Source organism: Chenopodium album, chromosome 1 (genome assembly GCF_948465745.1).
Source record: "Chenopodium album chromosome 1, dcCheAlbu1.1, whole genome shotgun sequence".
NCBI classification, from domain to species: domain Eukaryota; kingdom Viridiplantae; phylum Streptophyta; class Magnoliopsida; order Caryophyllales; family Amaranthaceae; genus Chenopodium; species Chenopodium album.
The window spans coordinates 7321902-7340580 of record NC_137834.1 but is presented as its reverse complement, the minus strand read 5'-3'; positions in this window follow the sequence as shown (position 1 = coordinate 7340580).

Genomic DNA, 18679 nt, shown 5'->3' with positions numbered 1-18679 from the left:
TGAGTGTTAAGCTGATCAACGGAGATGGAGAAGATCCTGCAGACGTTTACGGATATATAAATGGTCGATTTGGTATCAGCAGTCAAATTTTGCTTTTTGATAAGAAGCAAAGCCAGCGTATTGAAGTAAGGCCTGGTGAATTCATTCCCTTGATTCGGTCTGATGTCAGTGTGCCTGAAGAAACCAAGGAAATGGAGATTGAAGCTTACTTGATGGACTATGATTCTGTTTCTCCCGACGATGAAATTGCAAACGGAAAAGCCGTCTTTCTAGTCAAGGCTTCCGGTGAAAGTGATAAGAAGACCATTACCGGAAAGTATGGCTCCATTGAAGTCAATGTACTCTGGGGTTGATCTCATCTGATCTGATCTAATCTAATTAATCCTATTGCTGTCTTAAATCTTAATTACTAGCTACTAGCTAGTATAACTAAATAAAACTTCACTGCACTAGTGTTCATGTACTATTTCAATACAATTACCTCAATAGTACGAAGTACGTTTTAACCTGCTTAATGCGATGTTTTTATATACGAAGGGTCTGTTCTCATTGACTGAACTTAGCTGAACTAAACTGAATTGAATTGAACTAAGCTGAACTGAACTAAACTTAACTTAATTGAACTGAACTGAAATGAATATTTTATAAGAGAAGGAAATTAGGAGCTGAACTGAACTGGACTAAATTTCAACGTATGAGAACAGGCCCGAAGTATGTTTTTTTTTTTTTAATTTTTTTAAAGGTAAGGGAAGGACCCTCACCAGACCTTAATCCGGCCTCACGCATTGGCAGATCTATATGACCACCAAGGGGAGCACTTGCATCCCCTTTATTTTTGCAATAGAATTATGAAATTTAAGGCGTGTTAAAAAATCCATCTCATATTTTAGTTTTTGTTCTCCCATTCTAAAAAGTTGATTTCCTAAAAGATAGATAAATTATGCATTTCTCCATAAAAAAATTGCAAATAATATATTATTTTTGGATTTAAAATATTACAACGTTTGCACTTTTGACACTAATTCTATAATAACTACTTGGGGTTATTATAATTATTGTTACTGTTACATACTCATAATTAAAGTTTTTTTTAAAGGTTAAAATTGTGTATTGAAAAGAGTGATTACTACCCCCATGTTGCAATGTTAAAGGAACAAAAGATGTATGTAAACTTACAGGAAAAGTATTGTGTAGAACGGACTCACGTGAGTCCAATCATACAAACAGAAAAAAATAAAATTAATTGTCAGAAATTAGATAATAATGGTCGGGTATTAGATTATAAATATCAGATATTAGATTATAAGTGTAAGAAATTAGATAATAATGGTCAGATATTAGATAATAAGTATAAGAAATTAGATAATAAGTGGCAGAAATTAGATAATATTGGTTAGGTATCTATCTATCTATATACTATACCAAAACAGGGTGCACTAGTTCCTTGGCCAGGGCCGTTGCAATAATTTTGGGGGCCCTGTTCTAAAATGAAAAAATGGGCCCTTAATAATTTAAAAACAGACAAAATTTTAATTTTTAACCCATTATTTAGTCCATACACAATTAGATAATCATTATATATTGGGAAGATATTTAGCAGCTTGATAAGAATAATTATGAAAAATTAAAATTAATTGCTTAAATGCTTTGTCGTTGTTACGGAATACGAATCGTTTATTTTTAATTTGTTTGAAATTAACTTTTTTACGTCGAAAATTCTGGAATGTAGAAATATACATTATAATTTCATGGAATGAAATTGATGTAATTGTGAAAAATACTAATTTCAATTGATAGAAGAATATGAAAAGTGTTAGAAATTAATATGGGAGCTTGGATTAATAGAAGGAATATGTTCTGCATTACAAATAAGGAGGCTATTGAGAGTTGTAGTATTAAAAAAAATTAAATAAGAATTGAAAAAAAAAAGTAGGCCCTCTAATAATCGGGGCCCTGTGCTAGGGGGCACTTTGCACTCCCTATTCTACGCCCATGTCCTTGGCTGCCACGTGTCCCTGCTTTAGGTTTTTAATTTTTATTTATATTTATTTTTGGGTAAAATGTATAATTGTTAAAGATCCTATTATTAAAGATACTCCGAGATAATATATTGACTTTCTTAATATTGTTTCTCAATTAATATTATTAATGGATTTTCAGCATATATTTAGTCTATATCATTTTACTTTAGATTGCTTAATTCAAGGAGAGTATATTTTGTTATTTTGTACTATGTACATTATATTTTAGGTTTCCTTATTAGCACACGTACAACTATATTAAAACAAGTTAATTATTCCTTCAACCTAATTTTTTTTTTCCTCCCCACATTATTCCTATGACTACTAACACCATTCCTAATGATGTTGAAGCTAATTGTGCTCTGTTGTCAACCTCACTAATATTATCAAACTCAATTCAACTAATTATTTATCCTAAAAAATTCAACTTGAGACTATACTGGTGGGATATGACCTTTTCAAGTTTCTTCATGAATCTCACCTTGGCCTCCTCCATCCATATCTTTTATATTTAAGTCAAGTTTATATTACAGATTAGTAAAAGATATAATTGATTATATATTAAATGTATATTATCACTCAAATATACTAATTGTTTAAATTAGCGAGGTTGACAACATATCACAATTAGCTTCAACATCATTAGGAATGGTGTTAGTAGCCATAGGAATAATGTAGACATGTTGTGAATCGTAAATAGCTTATAAATATGTAGATTGTGTTTTCTCTACAAAAAAATAAATGTAAATTGTGATACAATTATATATAACGACTTTAATAATTTTTTAGCATATGATTTTAGGTATACCATACTTAATTTTCTTAAAAAACTATACAAGCAATATACAATTCATTTGCTATAATATTTTGTTACAGAACGCATAAACGCGAAATCTCTGAATTATTATAACAAATTTTTAAACATTTGCTAAACCTATTAACAAACCATTTATTCGACAACTAAAGTCACAACACACTTGTTGACTCGAATGAACAATACAAGAGGGGGGGTGAATTGTATTGTAGAGGAACTAGGGTAATTTTTGCGAAATTAAAGGAACTTAAACAAAAACTTTAAAGTGCAAGAGAGATTTTACGTGGAAAACTTCTTGGCCCTAATCAAGAAGAAAAACCACGACCACAAGGGATTTTAAACTCAACTCTTAATAATAATAGGGAAAACAACCTATTACAAATTAAGACTCTAAACTCAAGTTCCTCAATGAACTTAAGTTCCCCCTTAACTGATCCCTCAATCAGTTAAGCTCTCGAATCTCTCTCTTTCTCCTTGCTTCACTCAAAGCAATTACACACTCTAGAGTTTACCCAAACTCTACCCCAATACAACTCAAGACAAAAACTCCTAAGATGCTAAGTACAAAGACACTCAAGGACTTAAGTGGATTTTTGACTCTTTTAGAAAAACTAAGAATTGTAATGCTCAAGTGTACTTTTCAAAACAGAAAACTAATCCTATTTATACAAGAGGAAACCAGTTGAAAACCTGATGTTTGCCTTAATTCCCACTTCACCACAACTTCCATGAAATAAGGAAGTGCAGTTCGTGGATGCTTGGGCAGCAATCTGAAGCACACAAAAGGAAGTGGTTCCTTTATTTTCTCAACCTTCTTGACCAAGTAAAAAGCCGTCTTTTAAAAATAGTTTTACCAAGTCAGATTTTCCAAAATATTAGGATAAAATCAAAACAGAAAATCTTTTAAATAAATAAGATATTTTTCACTTAAAAGATAGTTTTCCGAAATAAGATTAAATCTTGTTAAAACAAGGAAAATAAAATCTTTATAACTTGAAATTAAATCCACTTAAATTCTATCAATTTGCCATGTACTTAACATATATACAAGAAGCCTAAAATAAATAATAAAGATACAATAGACTCCTTTGAAACACAGTGAAGCTTCGACTCTGGAGCTTCAGTTCCTCACTAAAGGAACTTGGCTTCTGATTGTCTTGTATGCTTGTCCATAGCTCATCCTTTAGATTTGTTCCATGCTCCATTCTAACTCTAGAACTTCGTTGCATATAAAACCTGTCAAGTACATCAAAGCTAATAGACAAAAGTTAAGGCCCTTATGGTTTGCTTAGGTTCCTTGAGTCATCATCAAAACTTAAGATCAACAATATTCCCCCTTTTTGATGAATGACGAACCTAAGCAAACTCATACAATAAAATTAAAGAACAATCAAAGAAAAAACTAAAAACAAAAATGAACTAGCTAAAGTTAAACAAGGAACTAAATGAAAGTTGAATGAACTGAATGAAAGTTATACCTTCTATTTTTAGATGGATGGAGAGCTTGTCAACAATTGAGTTTTGCCTTCTTTCCCCCTTTTGGCGTTCATCAAAATTAATGCACACAAAGACACATATCTAAACACAGCACCATTTTAATGGTTTGTGTCCAAAGCATAGAGCAAAGCACATATAGGCAGAAATAGTATGCAAATAGTCATAAAGCAAGCAAGCAACATCCATATAAACAAACTGATGTTCCTCCAGAACATAAAAAAAAAAAAAACAAATACCCTGTTTAATTGTTTACATACCAAAAGAAGCAAAATAAACCAAGTTTAATACAGACCAAGATCAAAAGATAGTTTGATATATGAGATAGGCAGAAAATAGGATTAGGCAGTAGGGGCTGGGGTCTTGTTCTCTTCTTCTGATTCCTCAGCAACTTCTTCTTCAACAACAATCTCTTCCAGCTTCTTCAACAACTCAGCTTGGCCTTGAGAGAGAATTGAAGTTCTTTCCTTCATAGCTGAGGTGAGTTCCTTAGAAGCATGCACCAGGTCTCCTACTAGCTTCTCAAGAGCTCCAATCCTCAGGAGCAGAGTTGGTTGAGCATCAGACAACAGCTTGACAACATCCTTGAGTGCCTTCAGTTCCAAGGTGGAACTCACATAACCAAGGGCAGCAAGTCCTGTATTTGCACTTACTGGAGCAGAACGATTGATAGATTCCTGCATAAACATGCCCTGTTCCCCCTGAACAAATGCTTTCTCTTCACTGAGATCCACAAAAGCAGCTGGAGCCTCAGCTTTTGCTTTTGGCTTAACAGCCAACCTAATGCTCTTCCTTTTCCTACCACCAGAGGCATTACCTTTCCTGCCCTTCTGTTCAGAACTTTCTTCTTTTTCCTTATTTTCTTCCTCTCCCTCACTTTCCTCTTCTTCCAGCCATTTGTCCAACTCCTCTTCCTCAGTCAGAACCTTAACTCCTTCCTTAGCCTTAGGAGTTTGTTTAGGAAGGAATTGGGTAATACCATCAACAACATGCAAGTTTCTACTTTCAAGGGTTTTGGGTTGAACAAAATGATTGGTTTGTAGTTTGATATGTTCACGGTTCTCCACAGAAATACCAAACCTCTCAATGAGAGTAATGATCAGATTTGCATATCCAACCTTCAAATGGTTTGCAAGACAGTGGGTGAGGTGTTTTATCATGATGGAAGGGAAATTGATTTGGATTTTGTTTTCAAGGCAGTACATCAGCATAGCATCAAGGTGGTTAGCCTCATGCCTGTGCTGAGTTCTTGGAACAATGGCTAAATGCACAAAGATAAACAACAGTTTTTGAATGGGAGAGAACAGATTATGATAAGTTTGAACTTTAGACACCTTTCCACCAATTGATTCCACAATATCTTTTATGGGAACATCACCTACAGTTTTATCAGTAGCTCCTTTAAAATATTCATCAAACCCCTCATTTGGAGTTCCAAAGATAGCATATAAATAATCAGCATCAAAACTAATTTTCTTATTTTTAACTCTTGATACACAAACACCATCATAATTCTTAAAATTTGCACAGAATTCTTTCAAAGGAGCATGAGCAAGCACATTATTGTAACTTTCACTAAACAGTTGCACCCAATTTTGAGCCTCTAAGATTTCAAGTAATTCAGAATACTTACTTACTTCACACCATGGCAAGTTGATGCAGAAACCATGAATGAAGCGTTCAGAGCTTGCTTCGACTTTCTTTTGAAATGGAGACTTTTCCAACTGAATTCTTTCTCCTAATTCCTCCCAGCCCTGATCCTCAAGTTCCTCCAGCTTTCGTTTCTTTGACTCAGCAGGCAAGTTCTTTGGTTTCTCAACAGAGGGTTTTGTTTGATTCTCTTGCTCGATATCCATGGGTGAATCTTTTTGAGGGGTAACTTGAGGTTTTGGTGAAACATCCATGGGTGAATTCGCTGAATCGGTAAAAAGTAGGGTGTATTTTACAGAGTGAGGAGGTGAGGAACAGTGTGTAGGGTTTGGTGTCATTTTATAGGGGTGGAATTTTAAGGGATAAAAGGGTCGGTGGAAGAATGTGGAAGGTTAATTGAATAGTGCAGGTGTCGTTTGATGAAGGATAGAGAGGTTACTTTTAACTTGGTCTGTTTAAAGAATTAATGTGATTTGACATGAGAGGTCTTGGTAAATTATCAGAAACTTTGAATTGAATGCAAACAGTCACGGGTATTTAATCAACAATTTTTGAGAGATGAATTTGAATTTAAAAAGATAAGCAATGAGGAATAATTCAAAATAAAAGATAAGATTTTAAGAGATAAAATTAATCAACTGATTTGTTAATTAATTCTCAAAAGATAGAACAAAATCTTATAGATTATTTCGGAGGAACTAGGAACAAATCAACATAGTTTGTAATAACACAGACATGCCTAATGCAATTTGATTTCTTCACATACAGCCACAATCCCATATGCATTTCCATACACTCTAATGCGTAGGACTATGTTTTCACATATATATATTGTGTAAGATACATATAATGCATGCATGACTGACTTATACCTTGGGGGAACTTGAGGTCTTCTTAACTCAATTGTATCATACCAAGTTCCATGCGCATCTTTTCAAATTTGTCCCTACTCAAAGGCTTAGTAAGAATGTCAGCAATTTGATTTTCAGTTTCACAAAAATCTAACTTAATTAAGCCTTTTTCCACATTATCCTTAAGGAAATGATGCCTTATGTGAATATGTTTCACACGAGAATGATGAACTGGATCTTTTGAAATGCATATGGCACTAGTATTATCACAATAGATAGGAATGCAATTATATTTCATACCATAATCTCTTAGTTGTTGTTTTATCCAAAGTACTTGAGAACAACAGGCTGCAGCTGCCACATATTCAGCTTCAGCAGTTGACAATGCCACTGTGTTCTGTTTCTTGGATCCCCAAGAAACTAGGCATGGCCCGAGAAACTGAACCATTCCTGAAGTACTCTTCCTATTCACCAAATCTCCTGCATAGTCAGCATCTGCAAAACCTTTTAAATCAAAAGTATCGCTTCTAGGATAGAAGAGACAAAGATGGTCAGTTCCTTTGAGATATCGTAGGATCCTTTTTACTGCTGTAAGATGTGACTCCTTAGGATTAGATTGAAACCTTGCACATAAGACAACACTAAATGCAATATCAGGTCTACTAGCAGTTAAGTATAAAAGGGATCCAATCATACCTCTGTATTTGGTTTGATCTACACTAGTTCCTTGTAGATCTTCATCTAATCTTGTGCCTGTTCCCATTGGTGTATGGTTGGTCTTTGCTTGGTCAAGGTTATATTTCTTCAGTAGTTCCTTGACATACTTTTGTTGGTGAATTGCAATACCTCTTTCTGTTTGTTTGATTTGTAGTCCAAGAAAGAAGTTGAGTTCCCCCATCATGCTCATCTCAAATTCACCACTCATTAGTTCAGCAAAGTACTTGCACAAATTTTCGTTAGTTGCTCCAAAAACAATATCATCAACATATATTTGAACAACTAGTAAATCAGTTCCTTCAGATTTTAAGAACAAAGTTTTATCTACTTTACCTCTTTTAAAATCATTTTGAAGAAGGAACTTAGAGAGCCTTTCATACCAAGCTCTAGGTGCTTGTTTCAGCCCATAAAGAGCTTTATCAAGCTTAAAGACATGATTAGGAAATTGGGGATTTTCAAAACCTGGAGGTTGTTCCGCGAACACCTCTTCTTCAAGAAAGCCATTTAAGAAAGCACACTTAACATCCATTTGATATAGTTTAAAACCCATAAAAGAGGCAAAAGCAATTAACATTCTAATAGCTTCTAATCTAGCAACAGGAGCAAAAGTTTCTTCAAAGTCAATACCTTCTTGCTGATTATAGCCTTTCACAACAAGTCTTGCCTTGTTTCTTACAATTGTTCCATATTCATCCAGCTTGTTCCTGAATACCCATTTGAGCCCTATAACCTTTTTGTGTTTAGGTTTCTCTTCGAGATGCCAGACCTTGTTCCTCTCAAACTCATTGAGTTCATCTTGCATGGCAATTATCCAGTCAGCATCCTTTAGTGCTTCTTCATGATTTCTTGGCTCAATAATGGATAGGAACGCTTGAAAGGCACAGAAGTTCCTCATCTGTGATCTGGTCTGAGTTCCTCTACCAATATCACTTATAATAAGGTCTGTTAGATGAGAGCCTTGGTATTTGAATGGCTTTGGTTGAAACTCTCTAGCAGTAACTCCTATTTGAGGCACTTCTTCTTCAGTTTCTTCTACATTTTCCTCGTTGCCAGATTCTCCATGATCTTGTTCCTCCGGGGTTTCTTGATTAGGAACTTCAGCATTTTCTTGATGTTCTTGCTCAGGTTCCTCACTTACTTCCTTGGTTTGCTTGGAGGTTTCTTCCTCTTCTTCCCTGTCTCTAATCATACCAATTTCATAATCAATATTGTCTTGTTCCTGTACATTCATAAACATATTGGATTCATCAAATATCACATGAATGCTTTCTTCTACACATAATGTATTTTTATTGTAAACTCTGTAAGCTTTGCTATTTGATGCATAGCCAAGGAACACAGCTTCATCACTTCTTTCATCAAATTTTCCTATGTTCTTTTTCCCATTATTATGAACAAAGCACCTGCATCCAAAAGCTCGAAAGTGAGAAATATTGGGTTTCCTGCCCTTAAACAGTTCATAAGGAGTCTTGTTGATGATTGGTCTCATCATAACTCTGTTAATAATGTGACAAGCAGTATTAATAGCTTCAGCCCAGAAGTTCCTTGGAAGACCACTTGCTATGAGCATAGTTCTTGCCATGTCTTCTAGAGTCCTGTTCTTCCTTTCAACAACTCCGTTCTGTTGAGGAGTTCTTGGGGCTGAAAAGTTATGATCCATGCCATTTTCTCTACAAAAGTCATCGAATCTTGAATTCTCAAACTCAGTTCCATGATCTGATCGAATGTGGATAATTTTATTTCCACTTGTCTTTTGTACTCTTTTGGCAAAGGACACAAATTCATCAAAAGTTTCATCTTTGCTAGACAGAAAAATCACCCAAGTAAATCTAGAAAAATCATCAATAATAACTAAAACATATTTCTTTCCACTTCTACTTTGAACACGCATGGGACCACACAAATCCATATGAATTAGCTCCAATGGCTTTGTGGTGATAACCATGTTTTTGCTTTTAAAAGAAGACCTGACTTGCTTGCCTCTCACACATGCATCACATATATGTTGTATGAGGAACTTGACTGAGGGAAGCCCTACAACCAAGTTCCTTGCTCTAAGTTTATCCATGAGTGAGAAGCTAGCATGTCCAAAACGTTTATGCCATAATAAAGGATCATCATTAATGACACTCAAGCAGGTAAGGTTGTTCCTTGGAACAGAATTTAGATCCACAATGTATGTGTTCCCTTTTCTAGTTCCTTCAAGAACAACCCTTCCTGTTTTATCATTAATGATGTTACATGAATCAGAGGTGAAACTTACAGAGTTTCTTTTATCACAAAATTGTGATATGCTCAGCAAATTGTGCATCAAACCCTCAACCAAAAGTACATTTTCTATTGAATGAGAACTGGACCTTCCTACTTTTCCTTTAGCAATAACTTCACCCTTTTTGTTGTCTCCAAAAGTCACAGTTCCTCCTAGATAGGCCTCTAGTGAGAGAAACTTTGATTTATCTCCTGTCATATGCTTTGAACAACCACTGTCGAGGTACCACGTGTTGTTCCCCCTCACTAGGACCTGCAAAAGAACTTATTGCTTATTGGTTAGATTCAGGAACCCGGGTTTCCTTGGGTTCCTTGGACGTTGAAGCAATATCAGATTTCTTTACCCAAACTTGCCTAACATTCTTGCTAACAGACTGTTCCTTCTTGTTGCAAGTAGCAACAAGATGACCAGTCTTACCACAGAAGGTACATACTTTATAACTAGGCAGGTCTACATATTTTTTCTTGCCCTTATGCTTAGAAGGTATAAATCCTAGACCTTCAGTTCTTTTGGTTTGAGCATTCTCAATCCACTTAGGAATTCCAAACTGACTAATGCTTCTTTCTTTTCGAAGCTCCAGTTCCTTCTCCAATTTTGCCTTTTCAATTCTTAACTCGTCAAGATTATATTTTAATTTTTCAAAATCCTCATTAAATTTAGGCAAAGATTCAGAGGAGGAACTTGGAGACACTTCAGCACTAGCAAGTTTATATTGAGTCAGTTCTACATTAACCATGATATTTTCAAACTTGAGTTTCTCATTCATTTCTTTTAAGAGAAGATTCTTGTCAAAAAGTTCAAAAAATCTACTCTGAACATCAGTTCGTTGATTTTCAATCCACGTACTGTGTTCCTTGCAGACTTTGAGAGCTCTTTGACATTCACCTAGACGAATACTAGTATGAGTCCAGTCATCTTCCAATTCAAATACTAAATCAATGAGAGCATCTTTAGTATAAGTCTTAAGCACATTGGGATCAAGGAATACCTCTTTAGCAAGCTCATCATTGTTAGCCTTTTCATCACGTTTGGCCATCAAACACAAATGAGTTGTTTCTTCTTCAGGTTGTTCATCTTCATCCCTCATCTTGAGGGAGGCTTCTTAGAACTTTTCTGACCTGCTCATCAATAGGGATTTGCTTTCCAAGAGAAACAAGCTCATTAATAATATTAGTAAATCTAGTTAACATTTCCTGAATTGATTCTTTTGGTTGCATTTCAAACCGTTCATACTTTGACATAAACAGGTCAATTTTAGAGCGTTTCAATTCGTTAGTTCCTTCATGAGTAACTTGAAGTAAATCCCAAATTTCTTTAGCATTTTTACAACCCATAACACGATTGTGTTCATGGGGTCCAAGGCCACAATGAAGTAATTTAACTGCAAGTGCATTAATTTCCATTTTCTCAAAATCTTCCTTATCAAATTCAGACATGGGTTTAGGTACTACCTCATTTTCACCAGTAGTTTTGGTAATTTCGAAATCACCAACTTCGATCACTCTCCAAACCTGGTAGTTGTCGGCTTTGATAAAAATCTCCATCCTGTTCTTCCAATAGGTGTAGAATTTCCCATTGAACATAGGAGGACGCTGCGTAGAGTAACCTTCTTCCAGTTTCTCGTGATTGTTCATCTTGATTCCAGGAACTTGACTCGTCAGGGTTTCCTGATTTCTTCGAGGAACCTGCTCTGATACCAATTGTTGACTCGAATGAACAATACAAGAGGGGGGGTGAATTGTATTGTAGAGGAACTAGGGTAATTTTTGCGAAATTCTTAAAGGAACTTAAACAAAAACTTTAAAGTGCAAGAGAGATTTTACGTGGAAAACTTCTTGGCCCTAATCAAGAAGAAAAACCACGGCCACAAGGGATTTTAAACTCAACTCTTAATAATAATAGGGCAAACAACCTATTACAAATTAAGACTCTAAACTCAAGTTCCTCAATGAACTTAAGTTCCCCCTTAACTGATCCCTCAATCAGTTAAGCTCTCGAATCTCTCTCTTTCTCCTTGCTTCACTCAAAGCAATTACACACTCTAGAGTTTACCCAAACTCTACCCCAATACAACTCAAGACAAAAACTCCTAAAATGCTAAGTACAAAGACACTCAAGGACTTAAGTGGATTTTTGACTCTTTTAGAAAAACTAAGAATTGTAATGCTCAAGTGTACTTTTCAAAACAGAAAACTAATCCTATTTATACAAGAGGAAACCAGTTGAAAACCTGACGTTTGCCTTAATTCCCACTTCACCACAACTTCCATGAAATAAGGAAGTGCAGTTCGTGGATGCTTGGGCAGCAAGCTGAAGCACACAAAAGGAAGTGGTTCCTTTATTTTCTCAACCTTCTTGACCAAGTAAAAAGCCGTCTTTTAAAAATAGTTTTACCAAGTCAGATTTTCCAAAAGATTAGGATAAAATCAAAACAGAAAATCTTTTAAATAAATAAGATATTTTTCACTTAAAAGATAGTTTTCCGAAATAAGATTAAATCTTGTTAAAACAAGGAAAATAAAATCTTTATAACTTGAAATTAAATCCACTTAAATTCTATCAATTTGCCATGTACTTAACATATATACAAGAAGCCTAAAATAAATAATAAAGATACAATAGACTCCTTTGAAACACAGTGAAGCTTCGACTCTGGAGCTTCAGTTCCTCACTAAAGGAACTTGGCTTCTGATTGTCTTGTATGCTTGTCCATAGCTCATCCTTTAGACTTGTTCCATGCTCCATTCTAACTCTAGAACTTCGTTGCATATAAAACCTGTCAAGTACATCAAAGCTAATAGACAAAAGTTAAGGCCCTTATGGTTTGCTTAGGTTCCTTGAGTCATCATCAAAACTTAAGATCAACAACACTCATGCATAACATTTACAGATTGTAAAAAAGTTGATTGATATATAATTCTTTATAAACTATAATTCTCATTTTCAAATACAGAGCTCAACACTAATTTTATATTGCATGTTAACATGTTGTGATTCGTAAATAGCTTATAAATATGTAGATTGTGTTTTCTCTAAAAAAAAAAATGTAAATTGTGATACAATTATATATAACGACTTTACTAATTTTTTAGCATATGATTTTAGGTATATCATACTTAATTTTTTTAAAAAACTATACATGCAATATACAATTCATTTGCTATAATATTTTGTTACAGAACGCATAAACGCGAAATCTCTGAATTATTATAACAAATTTTTAAACATTTGCTAAACCTATTAACAAACCATTTATTCGACAACTAAAGTCACAACACACTCATGCATAACATCTAAAGATTGTAAAAAAGTTGATTGATATATAATTCTTTATAAACTATAATTCTCATTTTTAAATACAGAGCTCAACACTAATTTTTACTTCATTCTTTCTATTATAACGGACACGTTAGACTTTTTTTTCACTATCTACAATATTAACATTGATTGTAGTTTATTTATTTTACTTATATATATATATATATATATATATATATATATATATATATATATATATATATATATGTAATAAATTCATATTTTATCATTTTAAATTGTAAAATAGATATTGATGTAAGGTTTTATAATTAAAAAAAATATAATTTTTTATTTATATTTAATTACATAAAAACTAAGTCAAACTATTACATCGACATGTATGCAAAGTTTGATTATGTTAGTTATTCATCAATGTTGGCAGCCACCATAGGGTTACTCAGTTAGTGTTATAGGGGTCACTCAATTAGTGATATAGGGCTTACTTTTTTTTTCTGAGGAAAATATAGGGCTTACTTATTAGTAAGTGTTATAATGGTTACACTGTGAGTGTTGTAGGGGATACTTTATTTGTTAATTATTCAAGAGTTACCCAATAAGTTAATAAGGGGCTACTCTAATCTGTTAGTAAAATAGGGGTTAACTTGTCGATGTCATAGGCGTTACTATTTCTTTTTACAAGCAGTCACACGGTGTTCTGATCTAGTCGCATAGAAAATGCGTTGTATATGCTGTATATGTCGTCACGAGTGATATGTAAGAGTAATATGCATATTTTTTTTACTTCTCTTATATCTGTCTACATATAATTTTTTTTAACTATTATATACTTGTCAGGGGTTACTCGCATTACTAGGTTAGGATTATTTAAGGAGTTTGATCAGGGGTTACATACTCGAGTAATTTGGTTAAAGGGTTATTTAAGGAGTTAGGGGTAACTTGAGGGGTTACTCAGTCAGGGGTTACTCGAGGGGTTCGGTCATGGATTTCTTAATCAGGGGTTACTTGAGGAGTTACTCGGTCAGGGGTTACTTGAGGAGTTACTCGATTAGAAGTAACTCGAGTAACCCCTGACCGAGTAACTAGAATAACCCCGACAACTCGAGTAACCCCTGACCGTGTAACTCGAGTAACCCCTGTCGCACAGTACAACACGCCGTATACAAAAAATTGTGATAAACATATAAAATGTCTACAAAAAGATGTGACTATATATATTCATTCTATATGTGAATATAAAAATTCCTATTTTTAGAAGTTACATGTTAAATTTCAAGTGTTTGTGAGATCCGAAATGTAATATTAATACAATGATGATCATGTTGTTTATAATAGAAATTATTTTTCCAAGCATTATTGAGTTCACAAAGTTTCATATCTGGTTGGCTACACCTTGTGGTCGAGATTACTTGGTCAGGGGTTACTCGGTGGGTCAGGGGTTACTTGGTCAAGGGTTAGTTATTCGATCGGTTAAGGGTCACTCACTTAGTTTGGGGTTACTCGGTCAAGGGTTACTCATGTTTTGGTGTGTGTCAGTCGTGCCAGTCACACAGAAAAAGCGTTGTATATATTGAGTTAGTGGACAGAGTTTAATCATTTTTAAAATGAGGTGGCCAGTGACTCAAGTAGAAATAAGAAAAAAAATGACTTAATGTAGGGATTGATTATGAGTAGTTCATTGACCGAGTTGAATTATATTTAAAACATTACATTCCATTTAAGAATAAAAAAGTTGTCTTTAAAGTAGATATCATTATTTTAAGAGGTTAAAAATGCATGATTAAGGCATCTATATATGTAAGTAAATTCATTATTACTCATTAAATCGTTTTATATCTTAAAATTTTGTGAAATGAAAATAAGTAATAAGATTTGTAAGTCGTGCATCGCACGGGTGCTATGCTAGTTAGATAATAAGTATCAAAAATTTGATAATATTGGTTAGATATTAGATAATATTATATTGGTCAGGCATTAGATAATATTATAAAAAGTAGACCAGAATTTGTTGAGTATGTCTCTCTTCCTCCACCTTCAAACATCTAACTGTGAATGAATGATTCGTCTTTGTGTTCTTCGCAATCGCCATTGATTTACAGACCTTGAATTGATGTTGTTGGGGACAACAATTAAAACCTAAGTTCTTCAACAAAGGTGTAGAAGGGATGAATTTGGGATTGACAGCAACTTTGACGCCATGGAAATACAAGGAAGCCTCCATTAGAGACCTACAACAATGCAGATGAAAGTCGTTTTGCCATTAGAGACATATGACAATGTAGATGAAGCCGCCATTATAAATCGGACTCACGTGAGTCCTACTACGCAAAACCTTCTCAAACTTACAAGCTAAAGATGAATAAGAAAGTAAAAACATTATGCAATTTTGAAACATTAATGATATCAACGTCTCTAATTTGTTGGGTTATATAAGTTAAAAAAATTTGAATTGAACCTCTATTTTCAAATTTCTAGATCTGCTACTGCCCTCACGGTTTTTTTGGTTTAGTATTTGCAGATAACATAGCAATACTACAAAGACCAAAAAATAATGAAGAAAACATATACTTATAGACTACGCGGAGACCATTAAGTCCATTAGACCATTACCATGGATAATTGGATATTGACACAGGACTATTTGATGATAGAGTATAATCGGTATTTATAAACAATTTTTCCATATATATTTCCTATTCATTTTTTGTTGGGGCATTACAAGTTTGTTACTTTTATCATAAAATTAGTGGATTGGGTATTTGGGCTAGATTATAGAATTTTCCATCCGACTTCAGGGATCTAATTTGGCACTCCAAACTTCGGGGATGCCACATTTACGAAACTTATCAAGTGATATTTTTGAAAATAGTAAGTATTAATATGAGTTAAGAAAAATTCATCCCTCAACTTTATCAATAGTAGCATATTTGGTCCCCCAAATCTTTGAAATGAGGCAAAAAAGTCCCTCAACCACCCTTGTCTCACCATTTCAGGTGGAAAAACTTCTAAGTCAACAAAGTTTAGGGATCTCATTATCAACTAGGCAAAAGTTCAGGGACTTTTAGCTCTGAGTCAACAAAAGTTTAGGGACTATGATTCATTAATTTTTTTTATCAATTTTTGTAAAAGGAATCTTTTCTTTTGAATTTGTTTTTATTTTGGACCATGACTCATTATAATTTTCTTTTTTTTAAATTAAATATCAAATAAAAAAAAAAAAAAAACAAACACAACTATCTGAATATGAGACCGTTAATTTGACAGAAAATTCATAAGAATTCTCAACACCAAATTAATTTAATTTGTGACCTTTTTACTTTGGGATTTACAAATATAATTTAATTTACCCTAATTTTATGTAAATGAGATTTTTGGATACATCTCCGCCACATCAAATGAGGTTTAGGGTTTAGTTTTATTGTTTGAAGTTTCTCTATTATTTTTATTATATGCACTTGAATTTTGTGTAGTCTCCAGTGACCAATGATAACATTAAATACAAATAAGTATAAGTTATTAAAAAAAAACGATATTTGGACACAAGTATATAACATATTAGGAAAATTTGTCAATTGCAGCCATTTAAAGTTTGTATTTTGTAAATTGCAACCATATTAAAAAAAAATTGCAAATTGCATCCAAAAAGTTCTTATAAATTGTAAATTGTAGTCTAATTTAACTTTTTCATTGGTTTACGTGTTGAAAAATATTCGGTTAATGTTTTAGGGGCCATTTTAGTCTTTAAGGGTCCGGATTGAGCTCGGAATTAGCAAAAAATAATTTAAAAGTGCCTCATATTGCGTAAAAAAATATCGATTTGTGGGCAACTATTTTTTGCTGACATAAAACCTTAACCAAATATTTTTCAGCACGTAAACCGTTGAAAAAATTGAATTGGGCTGCAATTTATAATTTATAAGAACTTTTGGGCTGCAATTTGATTTGATTTTTTTTTTACAATGGCTGCAATTTGCAAAATACTAATTTTAAATGGCTGCAATTTGCAAATTTTCCAATATATTATAATAATTTTAACATTTGTCTAGTAGGTAAGTAACATATTATAATCTTTTGATTGAGGAGATGGAGATGGAAAGGGCTTCTACTTCAGTAAGCAAGAATGAGTTCAAGTGGAGAAGTATTTGCATGCTTATATTCCGCCTAAGGTAAAAATTTTTGCGTGGCGTTGTGTCAAAAATAGCCTCCCAACTAGATGTGGTCTTGCGGCAAGGGGTTTAAATGTGGACAAGCGATGTCCAATGTGTGGGGGAAGGGGAAGAAACAGTCGAACACATGCTGCTCTTGTGTCCGATTGTTGAAATGATCTGGCAATTTTGTTGGGAAATTGATTCAAAAGTTAGTTATTATTCAGAATTGTTAGTGTACGTGGGTTTATCATATTTCAATAATTTTAGGAGTCTAGTTGAGTGGATTATTATGAATTAGTTAAAGATTACATTGTGGGTGTTAGTGGGTCAGTTTGTTAGTACTTTATTAGTGGAGAATGGCATTAGCCGTTAGTGGAGTATGAGTTCCTATTATTTAGGAGTTTAAGTTATCAATTTGTTAGTATTAGTCTTATATATATCTTTTGTATTTTCCGTGAATTAGTGTGAAAAATGAATCATATTTAGTTGCTTTCTATTATCTTCTCTTATAAAATATGTCTTCGACCTTTTCATATTATTAAGTTTTAGCTTCAACATGGTATCAGAGCCGATGGTTCAATCCTAGGACTTATTAAAAGAGTTGTGAGTGAAACAAAGAAGAGTCGTGAGTAAAAAAAAATAGTGTCGTGAGTTTCATAAAAAATAGTAGTCGTTCATTTTTTGTGAGACAGTAATCATGTCAAATGGTGGTATAAACTCGTCGTCGCAGGCCTTAATTCCAATGTTTAAGGGTGAGAATTATCACCTATGGAATCTCAAGATGAAGACCTTGTTTAAGTCTCAAGAGTTATGGGATTTGGTGGAGAACGGTTATAGTGAGCCGAACCCAGCACAAACTATTCTTGATCAACAATTACGAGAAAATCGTAAGAAGGATGCAAAGGCTCTATTGTACATCCAATCGGCAGTGGATGATAAGGTTTTCCCACGAATTTCCGCTGCGTCAACATCTAAACAAGCGTGGGATATTTTGAAGAAAGAGTATTTTGGTGATAAGAAGGTAATTGATGTTAAACTACAAACTTTACATAGTAGTTTTGAGAATATGACAATGCAAGACAAAGAAACAATCCAAAGTTTCTTGTCTAGAGTATCTGATATTGTGAGTCAGATGAGAATCTATGGTGATACTATTACTAACGAGACTATTGTTAGTAAGCTATTAAGATGTCTTCACAAGATGAAAGACTATAAGCATGTTAGTTGTTACCGCAATCTTAGAGTCAAAGGATTTATCAACATATACATTTGATGAGTTGATGAGTTCTTTGATGGCTCATGAAGAGAGGATGGATAAGTCTACGGATGAAGATGTCGAGGAAAAAGCCTTTCAAGTTAAAGGGAAAATGACGGATGGTTGTTATAATGATGGAGGTCGTGGTCGAGGTAGTCGTGGTCTAGGTCAAGGTCGTGAAGAA